The sequence below is a fragment of the Rutidosis leptorrhynchoides genome, chromosome 2 (genome assembly GCF_046630445.1).
Source record: "Rutidosis leptorrhynchoides isolate AG116_Rl617_1_P2 chromosome 2, CSIRO_AGI_Rlap_v1, whole genome shotgun sequence".
NCBI classification, from domain to species: domain Eukaryota; kingdom Viridiplantae; phylum Streptophyta; class Magnoliopsida; order Asterales; family Asteraceae; genus Rutidosis; species Rutidosis leptorrhynchoides.
Genome location: NC_092334.1, coordinates 670,822,395 through 670,839,051, shown reverse-complemented (window position 1 = coordinate 670,839,051; position 16,657 = coordinate 670,822,395).

Sequence of the window (16,657 nt, the reverse complement as noted above, 5' to 3'; positions counted from 1 at the left end):
TTACATGAAAATAAAATTACATATCGTTTATATCTAATCCATACACCAACGACCAAAAACACCTACAAACACTTTCATTCTTCAATTTTCTTCATCTAATTGATCTCTCTCAAGTTCTAACTTCAAGTTCCTAGTGTTCTTCATAAATTCTACAAGTTCTAGTTACATAAAATCAAGAATACTTTCAAGTTTTCTAGCTCACTTCCAATCTTGTAAGGTGATCATCCAACCTCAAGAAATCTTTGTTTCTTATAGTAGGTTATCATTATAATACAAGGTAATAATCATATTTAAACTTTGGTTCAATTTCTATAACTATAACAATCTTATTTCAAGTGATGATCTTACTTGAACTTGTTTTCGTGTCATGATTCTGCTTCAAGAACTTCGTGCCATCCAAGGATCCGTTGAAGCTAGATCCATTTTTCTCTTTTCCAGTAGGTTTATCCAAGGAACTTAAGGTAGTAATGATGTTCATAACATCATTCGATTCATACATAAAAAGCTATCATATTCGAAGTGGTAAACTAGTAATCACTAGAACATAGTTTAGTTAATTCTAAACTTGTTCGCAAATAAAGTTAATCCTTCTAACTACACTTTTAAAATCAACTATACACATGATCTATATCTATATTATATGCTAACTTAATGATTTAAAACCCGGAAACACGATAAACACCATAAAACTGGATTTACGCCGTCGTAGTTACAACCGGGGGCTGTTTTGGTTTGGATAATTAAAAACTATGAAAAACTTTTATTTAAAAGCTATACTTCTGGGAACATGATTTTTCTTATGAACATGAAACCATATCCAAAAATCATGGTTAAACTCAAAGTGAAAGTATGTTTTTCAAAACAGTCATCAAGATGTCGTTCTTTCGACGGAAATGACTACCTCTTTCAAAAACGACTTGTAACTTGTATTTCCGACTATAAACCTATACATTTTCTGTTTAGTTTCATAAATTCAAGTTCAATACAAAACCGTGGCCGCTTAAATCACTCAAAACGGATTAGAAACGAAGAAATGGTGAGCAAAACAAAATTGGTAAAAACTACTCATTTTAGCTACGTGAAAATTGCTAACAAATCTATTCCAAGCATAACTTAATCAACTTGTATTGTATATTATGTAATCTTGAGATACCATAGACACGTATACAATGTTTCGGCCTATCATGTCGACACATCTATATATATTTTGGAACAACCATAGACACTCTATATGTGAATGTTGGAGTTAGCTATACAAGGTTGAGGTTGATTCCAAAATATATATAGTTTGAGTTGTGATCAATACTGAGATATGTATACACTGGGTCGTGGATTGATTCAAGATAATATATATCGATTTATTTCTGTACATCTAACTGTGGACAACTAGTTGTAGGTTACTAACGAGGACAGCTGACTTAATAAACTTAAAACATCAAAATGTATTAAAAGTGTTGTAAATATATTTTGAACATACTTTGATATATATGTACATATTTGTTATAGGTTCGTGAATCGACCAGTGGCCAAGTCTTACTTCCCGATGAAGTAAAAATCTGTGAAAGTGAGTTATAGTCCTACTTTTAAAATCTAATATTTTTGGGATGAGAATACATGCAGGTTTTATAAATGATTTACAAAATAGACACAAGTACGTGAAAATACATTCTATGGTTGAATTATCGAAATCGAATATGCCCCTTTTTATTAAGTTTGGTAATCTAAGAATTAGGGAACAGACACCCTAATTGACGCGAATTCTAAAGATAGATCTATTGGGCCTAACAAACCCCATCCAAAGTACCGGATGCTTTAGTACTTCGAAATTTATATCATATCCGAAGGGTGTCCCGGAATGATGGAGATATTCTTATATATGCATCTTGTTAATGTCGGTTACCAGGTGATCACCATATGAATGATTTTTATCTCTAGGTATGGGATGTGTATTGAAATTTGAAATCTTGTGGTCTATTATTATGATTTGATAATATATAGGTTAAACCTATAACTCACCAACATTTTTTTTGACGTTTTAAGCATGTTTATTCTCAGGTGATTATTAAGAGCTTCCGCTGTCGCGTACTTAAATAAGGACGAGATTTGGAGTCCATGCTTGTATGATATTGTGTAAAAACTGCATTCAAGAAACTTATTTCGTTGTAACAAATTTGTATTGTAAACCATTATGTAATGGTCGCGTGTAAACGGGATATTTTAGATTATCATTATTTGATAATCTACGTAAAGCTTTTTAAACCTTTATTGATGAAATAAAGGTTATGGTTTGTTTTAAAATGAATGCAGTCTTTGAAAAACGCCTCATATAGAGGTCAAAACCTCGCAACGAAATCAATTAATATGGAACGTTTTTAATCAATAAGAACGGGACATTTCAGTTGGTATCCGAACGTTGGTCTTAGAGAACCAGAATTTTGCATTAGTGTATCTTATCGAGTTTGTTAGGATGCATTAGTGAGTCTGGACTTCGACCGTGTTTACTTGAAAAATGATTGCTTAAGAAATTTTGTTGGAAACTATATATTTTTAACATGTGAATATTATGTGATATATTAATCTCTTAACGTGTTTGATATTATGTGATAGATGTCTACCTCTAGAAAAATCCCCATTGACTCACCTAATAATAATGAAGAGTCAAATGTAAATTGGAATGATTCGTGGACTGATTCACAAATTCCCGAAGAGGAACCGGAAGAAGAGTCGGAACCGGAAGAAGAATCGGAACCTGAAGAAGAATCGGAATCGGAAGAAGAAATAGAACCATTGGGGGAAATAATAAAACGGTTAAGTAGATTAAAATCCTTAACCAACCGACCAAAGTTAATTATGGTCAATGGGGTTTCCGCCAAGGAAGCAAAGTATTGGGAGGATTACCAATTCTCCGATGAATCGGATCCCGACAAGGATTCCGATGATGTTATAGAAATTACTCCAACACAATTTAATAAGGCAAAAGAGAACAATAAGGGAAAGGGCATAAAAATAGAGAAATTTGATTCCAAACCCGATGAACTTTATATGTATCGTCAACACCCGTATTTCTTAAGTTGTGACAATAACCCGGGAACTTCTAAACCACCGGGTTTTTCTAAACCAATGTGGAAAAACGACGGCTCGTATTAGGGGAACATCATATATCCATAGAAACTTGGCAAAACGAACCAAAACCAAAGAAGAAGAAACGAGCGAGTCAGAATAAAATAGTTGTATTCGTGTGGTGTAATATATGTAATATAGTGTGCTTATACTTTATGATATATGTAAAAATTGCTTGTATTAATAAGTATTTTTTTTATGAATCTAACTCTTGTCTATTTTACAGTATAAAAACACAAAATGGATAGACAATCCAATATTTTAAGAGACCTACCCGGAGACATGATTGATGAAATCTTGTCTAGAGTCGGTCAGAATTCCTCGGCACAACTATTTAAGGCGAGATCAGTTTGTAAGACATTCGAAGAATGTTCCAAGAATGCCTTGGTTTATAAAAGGCTTTCGTTCGAAAGATGGGGGATATCACATTGGGAAATTCATAAGTTACGATGTGTTTACTTTGACGCATATATTGCGGGGAACCCAAATGCTATTTTACGCAACGGGTTAAGAAATTATTTTGACTCAATATATCCGAATATAGGACTTCATGATTTAGAAAAAGCGGCTAACATGCAACATAAAGAAGCATGTTATGCTTACGGGTTAGTAATGTTCGCTTCTCACCAAAGTGAGAACAAGAACATCGGGCTACAACTATTAAACAAAATGTTCCCACAAGTGACGGAGTCGGTAATTGAGGTAAGAAATGAGGTTTTTAGATTGTTACAGGACTGTTGGACATTATGTAACCCTCGTCCCTTTGACGACGTTACAACACGTTGTCTTATCAACGGCCATAACGGTTATGTTCCACAAGACCAAGGATGGAAAGTAGTCCTAGTAAAACCAGAATGCATGACTTGTTTCTGGACGTATGAATTACGTGTCTTTATTGCCTTTGCTGAACGACTTGTGTACTAGCTAGAATTATCTTCACAACCATCTTGTATCAAATTTATTGTGTGCTATATTTCATGCTATATGTAAAATAAGCGGTATTGTAAGTTTGTAAAATATTGTGTAAAAGTTTGAACGCGAAATATTATTATAATCAGTTTTTCATATAGAATTGTAGTAATTGAATTGTATATTAGCTACTAAGTATGAACTTAACGGGTAGGTACTACCCGAATTTAAACTTATAAAACGCTAATATGAAGAAAAAGCTTTTATAAATGAGTTCATATTATGCTACGAGATACTATTGACTACTCTTAATATTCTGTATGATTAACTTGTTTCATTTGACTATTTTAAAGGAAATGGCACCAACTACTCGACACACCTTGAATATGAGCGAAGAGGAATTTCGTGCCTTTCTTACTTCAAACATAGCCGCAGTACAGGCTGCGCTACATACCAACAATAACCTTGGATCTAGCAGTCCAGGAAATTGTGTAGGATGCACCTACAAAGAATTCACTGCCTGCAAACCTTTGGAATTTGATGGAACCGAAGGACCGATCGGATTGAAACGGTGGATCGAGAAGGTCGAATTGGTGTTTGCCATAAGTAAGTGTACTGAAGAGGACAAAGTGAAGTACGCTACGCATACCTTCACAGGTTCTGTGTTAACATGGTGGAATACCTATCTAGAGCAAGTCGGAGAAGATGATGCTTACGCACTACCGTGTTCAGCATTCAAGCACTTGATGAACGAGAAGTACCGTCCTAGAACCGAGGTCAATAAGCTCAAGACAAAACTTAGAGGGTTACGAACCCAAGGATTTGATATTACCACGTACGAAAGACGATTCACAGAATTATGCCTATTGTGTCCAGGAGCGTTCGAAGATGAGGAAGAGAAGATCGACGCGTTTGTGAAAGGATTACCGGAAAGAATCCAAGAAGATATAAGTTCACACGAGCCCGCCTCCATACAACAGGCATGTAGAATGGCTCACAAACTAGTGAACCAGATTGAGGAAAGAATTAAAGAACAGGCGGCTGAAGAGGCCAATGTGAAGCAAGTCAAAAGAAAGTGGGAGGAAAACGGTGATAAGAATCACCAATACAACAACAACAACAACAGCAATTACAACAATAATCGCAACAACTATCCCAACAATCACAACATCAATCGCAACTACAACAAACGGCCCAACAACAACAAGAACAACAGCAACTACAACAATCATCCCAACAACAATAACAATCGCAACAACAACAATAATCAGAAGCAGCTATGCCAAAGGTGTGAAAAGTATCACTCGGGGTTCTGCACCAAATTTTGCAACAAGTGTAAAAGAAATGGTCATAGCGCGGCGAAGTGTGAGGTCTACGGACCAGGGGTTAACAGAACGAAAGGAATAAATGGTGTCGGAACGAGTAATGGCGGAGCAAGTAGTGTCGGAGCAAGTTATGCCAATGTAGTTTGTTATAAATGTGGAAAACCGGGCCACATTATTAGAAATTGCCCGAACCAGGAGAACATAAATGGACACGGCCATGGAAGAGTTTTCAATATTAATGCGGCAGAGGCACAGGAAGACCCGGAGCTTGTTACGGGTACGTTTCTTATTGATAATAAATCTACTTACATTTTATTTGATTCGGGTACGGATAGAAGCTATATGAGTAGAGATTTTTGTGCTAAATTAAGTTGTCCATTGATGCCTTTGGATAGTAAAGTTTTACTCAAATTAGCAAATGGTAAATTAATTTCAGCAGATAATATATGTCGGAATCGAGAAATTAAACTGGTTAGCGAAACATTTAAGATTGACTTGATACCAGTAGATTTAGGGAGTTTTGATGTGATAATCGGTATGGACTGGTTGAAAGAAGTGAAAGCAGAGATCGTTTGTTACAAAAATGCAATTCGCATTATACGAGAAAAAGGAAAACCCTTAATGGTGTACGGAGAAAAGGGCAACACGAAGCTACATCTTATTAGTAATTTGAAGGCACAAAAACTAATAAGAAAATGTTGCTATACTGTTCTAGCACACGTCGAGAAAGTACAAACTGAAGAAAAGAGCATCAATGATGTTCCCGTCGCAAAAAAATTTCCCGATGTATTTCCGAAAGAATTACCGGGATTACCCCCTCATTGATCCATTGAATTTCAAATAGATCTTGTACCAGGAGCTGCACCAATAGCTCGTGCTCCTTACAGACTCGAACCCAGCGAGATGAAAGATACGTAAACCCAATTACAAGAACTTTTAGAGCTTGGTTTCATTCGATCAAGCACATCACCGTGGGGAGCTCCTGTTTTGTTTGTCAAGAAGAAAGATGGTACATTCAGGTTGTGTATCGACTACCGAGAGTTGAACAAACTTACCATCAAGAACTGCTACCTACTACCGAGAATTGACGACTTATTTGATCAACTACAAGGCTCGTCTGTTTATTCAAAGATTGACTTACGTTCCGGGTATCATCAAATGCGGGTGAAAGAAGATGATATTCCAAAGACTGCTTTCAGAACACGTTACGGTCATTACGAGTTTATGGTCATGCCGTTTGGTTTAACTAATGCACCAGCTGTGTTCATGGACCTTATGAACCGAGTGTGTGGACCATACCTTGACAAGTTTGTCATTGTTTTCATTGATGACATACTTATTTACTCAAAGAATGACCAAGAACACGGTGAACATTTGAGAAAGGTGTTAAAAGTATTGAGGATGGAAGAATTGTACGCTAAGTTTTCAAAGTGTGCATTTTGGTTGGAAGAAGTTCAATTCCTCGGTCACATAGTGAACAAAGAAGGTATTAAGGTGGATCCGGCAAAGATAGAAACTGTTGAAAAGTGGGAAACTCCAAAAACTCCGAAGCATATACGTCAATTTTTAGGATTGGCTGGTTACTACAGAAGATTCATCCAAGATTTCTCCAAAATAGCAAAATCCTTGACTGCATTAACGCATAAAGGGAGGAAATTTGAATGGAAGGATGAACAAGAGAAGGCGTTTCAGTTATTGAAGAAAAAGCTAACTACGGCACCTATATTGTCATTGCCTGAAGGGAATGATGATTTTGTGATATATTGTGACGCCTCAAATCAAGGTCTCGGTTGTGTATTAATGCAACGAATGAAGGTAATTGCTTATGCGTCTAGACAATTGAAGATTCACTAGCAAAATTATACGACGCATGATTTGGAATTAGGCGCGGTTGTTTTTGCATTAAAGACTTGGAGGCACTACTTATATGGGGTCAAAAGTATTACATATACCGACCACAAAAGTCTTCAACACATATTTAATCAGAAACAACTGAACATGAGGCAGCGTAGGTGGATTGAATTGTTGAATGATTACGACTTTGAGATTCGTTACCACCCGAGGAAGGCAAATGTGGTAGCCGACGCCTTGAGTAGAAAAGACAGAGAACCCATTCGAGTAAAATCTATGAATATAATGATTCACAATAACCTTACTACTCAAATAACGGAGGCGCAACAAGGAGTTTTAAAAGATGGAAATTTAAAGAATGAAATACCCAAAGGACTGGAGAAGCATCTTAATATTTGGGAAGACGGAACCCGGTATAGGGCTGAAAGGATTTGGGTACCAAAATTTGGAGATATGAGAGAAATGGTACTTAGAGAAGCTCATAAAACCAGATACTCAATACATCCTGGAACGGGAAAGATGTACAAGGATCTCAAGAAACATTTTTGGTGGCCAGGTATGAAAGCCGATGTTGCTAAATACGTAGGGGAATGTTTGACGTGTTCTAAGGTCAAAGGTGAGCATCAGAAACCATCAGGTCTACTTTAACAACCCGAAATCCCGGAATGGAAATGGGAAAACATTACCATGGATTTCATCACTAAATTGCCAAGGACTGCAAGTGGTTTTGATACTATTTGGGTAATAGTTGATCGTCTCACTAAATCAGCACACTTCCTGCCAATAAGAGAAGATGACAAGATGGAGAAGTTAGCACGACTGTATTTGAAGGAAGTCGTCTCCAGACATGGAATACCAATCTCTATTATCTCTGATAGGGATGGCAGATTTATTTCAAGATTCTGGCAGACATTACAGCAAGCATTAGGAACTCGTCTAGACATGAGAACTGCCTATCATCCACAAACTGATGGACAGATTGAAAGGACGATACAAACGCTTGAAGACATGCTACGAGCATGTGTTATTGATTTCGGAAACATTTGGGATCGACACCTACCGTTATCAGAATTTTCCTACAAAAATAGTTATCATTCTAGTATTGAGATGGCGCCGTTTGAGGTACTTTATGGTAGAAAGTGCAGGTCTCTGATTTGTTGGAATGAAGTAGGGGATAGACAGATTACGGGTCCGGAGATAATACAAGAAACTACCGAGAAAATCATCCAAATTCAACAAAGATTGAAAACCGCCCAGAGTCGACAAAAGAGCTACGCGAAAAGTAAAAGAAAAGATATAGAGTTTGAAATTGGAGAAATGGTCATGCTTAAGGTTGCACCTTGGAAAGGCGTTGTTCGATTTGGTAAACGAGGGAAATTAAATCCAAGGTATATCGGACCATTCAAGATTATTGATCGTGTCGGACCAGTAGCTTACCGACTTGAGTTACCTCAACAACTCGCAGCTGTTCATAACACTTTCCACGTCTCGAATTTGAAGAAATGTTTTGCTAAAGAAGATCTCACTATTCCATTTGATGAAATCCAAATCAACGAAAAACTTCAATTCATCGAAGAACCCATCGAAATAATGGATCGTGAGGTTAAAAGACTTAAGCAAAACAAGATACCAATTGTTAAGGTTTGATGGAATGCTCGTAGAGGACCCGAGTTCACCTGGGAATGAGAAGATCAGATGAAGAAGAAATACCCGCATTTATTTCCAGAAGATACGTCAACACCTCCAACTGCTTAAAATTTCGGGACGAAATTTATTTAACGGGTAGGTACTGTAGTGACCCGAACTTTTCCATGTTTATATATATATTAAATGAAATTTTTATTTACATGATTAAGTGTTTCCAACATATTAAGCAATCAAACTTGTTAAGACTTGATTAATTGAAATAGGTTTCATATAGACAATTGACCACCCAAGTTGAATGGTGATTCACGAACGTTAAAACTTGTAAAAACTATATGATGACATATATATGGTTATATATATAGTTAACATGATATTATGATAAGTAAACATATCATTAAGTATATTAACAATGAACTTCATTTGTAAAAACAAGACTACTAACTTAATGATTTTGAAACGAGACATATATGTAACGATTATCGTTGTAACGACATTTAATGTATATATATCATATTAAGAGATATTAGTACATCATAATATCATGATAATATAATAATTTAAAATCTCATTTGATAATATAAACATTGGGCTAACAACATTTAACAAGATCGTTAACCTAAAGGTTTCAAAACAACACTTACATGTAAAGACTAACGATGACTTAACGACTCAGTTAAAATGTATATACATGTAGTGTTTTAATATATATTCATAAACTTTTGAAAGACTTCAAGACACTTATCAAAATACTTCTACTTAACAAAATTGCTTACAATTACATCCTCGTTCAGTTTCATCAACAATTCTACTCGTATGCACCCGTATTCGTACTCGTACAATACACAACTTTTAGATGTATGTACTATTGGTATATACACTCCAATGATCAGATCTTAGCAGCCCATTTGAATCACCTAACACATGTGGGAACCATCATTTGGCAACTAGCATGAAATATCTCATAAAATTATAAAAATATGAGTAATCATTCATGACTTATATACATGAAAACAAAATTACATATCCTTTATATCTAATCCATACACCAACGACCAAAAACACCTACAAACACTTTCATTCTTCAATTTTCTTCATCTAATTGATCTCTCTCAAGTTCTAACTTCAAGTTCTAAGTGTTCTTCATAAATTCTACAAATTCTAGTTACATAAAATCAAGAATACTTTCAAGTTTGCTAGCTCACTTCCAATCTTGTAAGGTGATCATCCAACCTCAAGAAATCTTTGTTTCTTATAGTAGGTTATCATTCTAATACAGGGTAATAATCATATTTAAACTTTGGTTCAATTTCTATAACTATAACAATTTTATTTCAAGTGATGATCTTACTTGAACTTATTTTCGTGTCATGATTCTGCTTCAAGTACTTCGAGCCATCCAAGGATCCGTTGAAGCTAGATCCATTTTTCTCTTTTCCAGTAGGTTTATCTAAGGAACTTAAGGTAGTAATGATGTTCATAACATCATTCGATTCATACATAAAAAGCTATCATATTCAAAGTGGTAAACTAGTAATCACTAGAATATAGTTTAGTTAATTCTAAACTTGTTCGCAAATAAAGTTAATCCTTCTAACTACACTTTTAAAATCAACTATACACATGATCTATATCTATATGATATGCTAACTTAATGATTTAAAACCCGGAAACACGATAAACACCATAAAACCGGATTTACGCTGTCGTAGTTACAACCGGGGGCTGTTTTGGTTTGGATAATTAAAAACTATGAAAAACTTTGATTTAAAAGCTATACTTCTGGGAAAATGATTTTTCTTATGAACATGAAACCATATCCAAAAATCATGGTTAAACTCAAAGTGAAAGGATGTTTTTCAAAACAGTCATCAAGATGTCGTTCTTTCTACGGAAATTACTACCTCTTTCAAAAACAATTTGTAACTTGTATTTTCGACTATAAACCTATACCTTTTCTGTTTAGTTTCATAAATTCAAGTTCAATACGAAACCGTGGCCACTTAAATCACTCAAAACGGATTAGAAACGAAGAAATGGTGAGCAAAACAAAATTGGTAAAAACTACTCATTTTAGCTACGTGAAAATTGGTAACAAATATATTCCAACCATAACTTAATCAACTTGTATTGTATATTATGTAATCTTGAGATACCATAGACACGTATACAATATTTTGACCTATCATGTCGACACATCTATAGATATTTCGGAACAACCATAGACACTCTATATGTGAATGTTGGAGTTAGCTATACAGGGTTGAGGTTGATTCCAAAATATATATAGTTTGAGTTGTGATCAATACTGAGATATGTATACACTGGGTCGTGGATTGATTCAAGATAATATATATCGATTTATTTCTATACATCTAACTGTGAACAACTAGTTGTAGGTTACTAACGAGGACAGCTGACTTAATAAACTTAAAACATCAAAATATATTAAAAGTGTTGTAAATATATTTTGAACATACTTTGATATATATGTACATATTTGTTATAGGTTCGTGAATCGACCAGTGGCCAAGTCTTACTTCCCGACGAAGTAAAAATCTGTGAAAGTGAGTTATAGTCTCACTTTTAAAATCTAATATTTTTGGGATGAGAATACATGCAGGTTTTATAAATGATTTACAAAATAGACACAAGTACGTGAAACTACATTCTATGGTTGAATTATCGAAATCGAATATGCCCCTTTTTATTAAGTCTGGTAATCTAAGAATTAGGGAACAGACACCCTAATTGACGCGAATCCTTAAGACTGATCTATTGGGCCTAACAAACCCCATCCAAAGTACCGGATGCTTTAGTACTTCGAAATTTATATCATATCCGAAGGGTGTCCCGGAATGATGGGGATATTCTTATATATGCATCTTGTTAATGTCAGTTACCAGGTGATCACCATATGAATGATTTTTATCTCTAGGTATGGGATGTGTATTGAAATATGAAATCTTGTGGTCTATTATTATGATTTTATAATATATAGGTTAAACCTATAACTCACCAACATTTTTGTTGACGTTTTAAGCATGTTTATTCTCAGGTGATTATTAAGAGCTTCCGCTGTCGCATACTTAAATAAGGACGAGATTTGGAGTCCATTCTTGTATGATATTGTGTAAAAACTGCATTCAAGAAACTTATTTCGTTGTAACAAATTTGTATTGTAAACCATTATGTAATGGTCGCGTGTAAACAGGATATTTTAGATTATCATTATTTGATAATCTACGTAAAGCTTTTTAAACCTTTATTGATGAAATAAAGGTTATGGTTTGTTTTAAAATGAATGCAGTCTTTGAAAAACGTCTCATATAGAGGTCAAAATCTCGCAACAAAATCAATTAATATGGAACGTTTTTAATCAATAAGAACGGGACATTTCAACTTGATTAAATGAAATAAGTTTCATATAGACAATTGATCACCCAAGTTGACCGGCAATTCACGAACGTTACAAAATTGTAAAAACTACATGTTGTGGTATATATAGACATATATATATATGGTTGACATGAGATTATGATGAGTAAGTATCTCACTAAGTATATTAACAATGTGTGATATACATAAGAAATGAGATTACTAAGTTAAGAAACTCGAAATGATATATATATCGATTATCGTTATGATAACGTCTACTAAATATATATGTATCATATTAAGATATTGATACACTATATTTAATATGATAAAATGATATTTAAATATATCATTAAGTGTGTTAACAATGAACTACATATGTAAAAACAAGACTACTAACTCAAGAATTACGAAACGAGACTTATATGTAACGATTATCGTTGTAACAATATTTTAATGTATATATCATATTAAGAGATATTCATACTTCATAATATCATGATAATATAATAATTTAACATCTCATTTGATATAATAAACATTGGGTTAACAACATTAATTGAGATCGTTAACTTAAAGGTTTCAAAACAACACTTACATGTAACGACTAACGAAGACTTAACGACTCCATTAGAATGTATATACATATAGTGTTTTAATATGTATTCATACAATTTTGAAAGACTTCAAGACACTTATCAAAATACTTCTACTTAACAAAAATGCTTACAATTACACCCGTATTCGTACTCGTACAATACACAGCTTTTAGATGTATGTACTATTGGTATATACACTCCAATGATCAGCTCTTAGCAGCCCATGTGAGTCACCTAACACATGTGGGAATCATCATTTAGCAACTAGCATGAAATATCTCATAAAATTGCAAAAATATTAGTAATCATTCATGACTTATTTACATGAAAACAAAATTTCATATCCTTTATATCTAATCCATATACCAACGACCAAAAATACCTACAAACACTTTCATTCTTAAATTTTCTTCATCTAATTGATCTCTCTTAAGTTCCATCTTCAAGTTCTAAGTGTTCTTCATAAATTCCATAAGTATAGTTTCATAAAAATCAAGAATACCTCCAAGTTTGCAAGTCTACTTCCAAACTTTCTAATCCATTTCAAGTAATCATCTAAGATCAAGGAACCTTTGTTATTTACAGTAGGTTATCTTTCTAATTCAAGGTAATATTCATATTCAAACTTTGATTCAATTTCTACAACTATAACAATCTTATTTCGAGTAAAAATCTTACTTGAACTGTTTTCGTGTCATGATTCTGCTTCAAGAACTTTCAAGCCATCCAAGGATCCTTTGAAGCTAGATCCATTTTTCTCATTTCCAATAGTTTTATCCAGAAAACTTGAGGTAGTAATGATGTTCATAACATCATTCGATTCATACATATAAAGCTATCTTATTCGAAGGTTTAAACTTGTAATCACTAGAACATAGTTTAGTTAATTCTAAACTTGTTCGCAAACAAAAGTTAATCCTTTTAACTTGACTTTTAAAATAAACTAAACACATGTTCTATATCTATATTATATGCTAACTTAATGATTTAAAACCTGGAAACACGATGAACAACATAAAACCGGATATACGTCGTCGTAGTAACACCGCGGGCTGTTTTGGGTTAGTTAATTAAAAACTATGATAAACTTTGATTTAAAAGTTATTTTTCTGGGAAAATTATTTTTCTTATGAACATGAAACTATATCCAAAAATTATGATTAAACTCAAAGTGAAAGTATGTTTTCCAAAATGGTAATCAAGATGTCGTTTTTTCGACGGAAATGACTACCTCTTTAATAATTGACATGTAACTTAAATTTTCGACTATAAACCTATACTTTTTCTGTTTAGATTCTTAAATTAGAGTTCAATATAAAACCATAGCAATTTGATTCACTCAAAACGGATTTAAAATGAAGAAGTTATGGGTAAAACAAGATTGGATATTTTTGATCTTTTTAGCTACTGGAAATGTTTAACAAATCTATACAAATCATATCCTAGCTAACTTATATTGTATTATACATGTATTCTAATATATTATGTAATCTTGGGATACTAGACATGTATACAAATGTTTTGACATATCATATCGACCCATGTATATATATTATTTGGAACAACCATAGACACTCTATATGCAGTAATGTTAGAGTTAGCTATGCAGGGTTGAGATTGATTCCAAAAAAATATATATACTTTGAGTTGTGATTTAGCCTGAGACGTGTATACACTGGGTCGTGGATTGATTCAAGATAATATGTATCGATTTATTTCTGGACATCTAACTGTGGACAACTAGTTGTAGGTTACTAACTAGCACAGCTGACTTAATACACTCAAATCTTTAAAACATAATAAAAATGGTTGTAATTATATTTTGATCATACCTTGATATATATGTACATATTTTTATAGGTTCGTGAATCGATCCGTGGCCAAGTCTTATTTTCGAGGAAGCAAATATCTGTGAAAGTGAGTTATAGTCCCACTTTTAAAATTTAATATTTTTGGGATGAGAATACATGCAGGTTTTATAAATGATTTACAAAATAGACACAAGTACGTAAAACTACATTCTATGGTTGAATTATTGAAATCGAATATGCCCCTTTTTATTAAGTCTGGTAATCTAAGAATTAGGGAACAGACACCCTAATTGACGCGAATCCTAAAGATAGATCTATTGGGCCTAACAAACTCCATCCAAAGTACCGGATGCTTTAGTACTTCGAAATTTATATCATATCCGAAGGGTGTCCCGGAATGATGGAGATATTCTTATATATGCATCTTGTTAATGTCGGTTACCAGGTGTTCACCATATGAATGATTTTTATCTCTATGTATGGGATGTGTATTGAAATATGAAATCTTGTGGTCTATTGTTACGATTTGATATATATAGGTTAAACCTATAACTCACCAACATTTTTGTTGACGTTTAAAGCATGTTTATTCTCAGGTGAATACTAAGAGCTTCCGCTGTTGCATACTAAAATAAGGACAAGATTTGGAGTTCATGTTTGTATGATATTGTGTAAAAACTGCATTCAAGAAACATATGTCGATGTACTATATTTCTATTGTAAACTATTATGTAATGGTCATGTGTAAACAGTATATTTTAGATTATCATTATTTGATAATCTACGTAATGTTTTTAAAACCTTTATTGATAAAATAAAGGTTATGGTTGTTTTAAAAATGAATGCAGTCTTTGAAAAACGTCTCATATAGAGGTCAAAACCTCGCAACGAAATCAATTAATATGGAACGTTTATAATCAATATGAACGGGACATTTCAGTTGGTATCCGAGCATTGGTCATAGCGAACCAGAAAATTTGCATTAGTGTGTCTTATCGAGTTTATTAGGATGCATTAGTGAGTCTGGACTTCGACCGTGTTGTAACATCCCGCCTTTTTCCGTTTACTTTTCCGTTTAACTATTTAAATCCCGTTATATGTTTATAACATCTCCGGTTAATACGTGTTTTAAAAATATCTCGTCTAGGTATTTCACGCACCCACAAATGAACTTGAGGGACTAGTTTCGCCAAAATGCCAAAGAGGTGACTAGCCTTTGACTAGTCAACCCCCACCCCCCATCTTTTCTTTTTCATTTCCCTTTTCTTCTTCTACTTCCATATTTTCTCTAAATTCTCCAATTTCAAGAATCATCATCTAAATCAAATCTAGCAAGCATCCATCTAAACAAATTGCATATTCGGAATCCTCTCATCTTCCTCTTCGATTCCATACCGATTTCATCAAGTTTGGGTAACTTTCTAAAATCACTACATTTTGTGTTCTTGATGTTTTTAACTTATAAAGTTGTTAATTAGTGTCTATGGCTCAAGTCTAACATGATTATATGATTTATATGCTCGAGTTCGTTATTTGAAGTAACTAGCTTAAATATGAACTTTGGTGTGTTTGATTTGGTAATTTGGTTGCTTAAATGTTGTTGTTATGGTAAAGTGCAAGTATTAAATGTGTTACTAGTAGCACTAGCTTTAATTTGATGTGTAGGTTGTTTTAGAAAACTTCATAAACTTGATTATTGGTATTGGTGGATTTGGGTTAGGGTTTGATGAACTTGAAATGAACTTTTGATGCTTTGAATGACATGAAATGTTATTTGTAAGTGTTAGGTTGTATTGTATGCTTGATCACCTTCGAAACGGCATATCATTCATGTAGATTGGTTGCCGAATCATATAATTTCATTTATGAACTTGAGTGAATTTAATGAGGAGCTTTGAATGTGATTTTGGTTGTTGTAAAAGTAAATGTGATGGATGAAATGTGTTTAGTTGTTTTCCTTGTCAAAATACCTTTCCGATGATATAAGATACATGCTTTGGTTGTTTGTGGGTCATAAATG